This window comes from Octopus bimaculoides, chromosome 14 (assembly GCF_001194135.2).
Source record: "Octopus bimaculoides isolate UCB-OBI-ISO-001 chromosome 14, ASM119413v2, whole genome shotgun sequence".
Lineage (NCBI taxonomy): Eukaryota > Metazoa > Mollusca > Cephalopoda > Octopoda > Octopodidae > Octopus > Octopus bimaculoides.
The window spans coordinates 4,487,160-4,488,475 of NC_068994.1; positions in this window are offsets into that span (position 1 = coordinate 4,487,160).

A 1,316-nucleotide genomic window follows, 5' to 3' on the forward strand; every position below is an offset into this window, starting at 1 on the left:
GAGTCACAGAGTCATAGAAGGTCATAGGGATTATAGAGAGCGAGAGAGTCACACAGAGCCATAGTGTCAGAGAAAGCCATAGTGGGACATCGAGAGTCAGAGAGAGTCATAGAAATTCAAAGTGGGTCATAGATAGTCAGAGAGGGTCATAGAGAGTCAGAGTCATAGTAATTCATAGTGGGTCATAGAGTCAGAGAATCATAAAGGGTCAGAAAGGTCATAGAGAGTCAGAGTCACAGAAAATCATAGTGGATGATAGAGAGTCAGAGAGGGTCATAGAGTCGTAAAGGGTCATAGAGGGTCATAGAGAGTCAGAGAGTCATAGAGAGTCATAGAGGGTCATAGAGTCGTAAAGGGTCATAGAGGGTCATAGAGAGTCAGAGAGTCATAGAGAGTCATAGAGGGTCATAGAGAGTCAGAGAGTCAAAGAGGATCATAGAGACTCAGAGAGGATCATAGAGAGTCAGAGAGGATCATAGAGAGTCAGAGAGTCATAGAGGGTCATAGAAACTCATAGGGCTGGTTTCCTGGTTTCTGTGGCGCATATACTCCCCCACCTGGACAGGACGCTGGTCCGTCGCAGGATCGCTCATTTTTTCCAGCTGAGTAGACTGGAGCAACGTCAAACGAAGAGTTCTGCTCAAGAACACAATGCATTGCCCGGTCCGGGAATCGAAACTACAATCTTATGATCATGAGTTCGACACCCTAACCACCAAGCCACGCGCGTCTATGCGCCTCCTTGATCTGATATATGGGCAGGCTAGTCACAGCAGGAAGGATCTGGATCCTTCGTGAGCACATTCAGTACAGGCCTAATTGAAACATAACATGGTCTTCAACTAAATTCCTACCTGGTCAAGGGACCTGCCTGATGGCCCCTATACTCTATGAAGAAGGACCTTCAAGATCGCTTTGAGTGTACGTACATCATGCTTCTTATGAGGACTCAACACGTCTCATCGCATGAGTACAACGCCACAGAAGAGATCGTGGCTGTGTGGTAAGAAGCTTGCTTCCCAACCACAGGGTTCCGGGTTCAGTCCCACTGCGTGGCACCTTGGGTAAGTTTCTTCTACTATAGCCCCGGGCCGTCCAGAGCCTTGTGAGTGAATTTGGCAGATGGAAACTGAAAGAATCCCTTCATGTGTGTGTGTGTGCGCGCGCGCGTGCATGTCTATGTGTGCGTGTGTCTTTGCGTCTGTGTTTGTCCTCCGTCATCGCTTGACAACCGGTTGTTGGTGTGTTTATGTCTCTGTAACATAGTGGTTCGGCAAAAGACACTAATAAAATAGGTAGCAGGCTTTAAAAAAAGT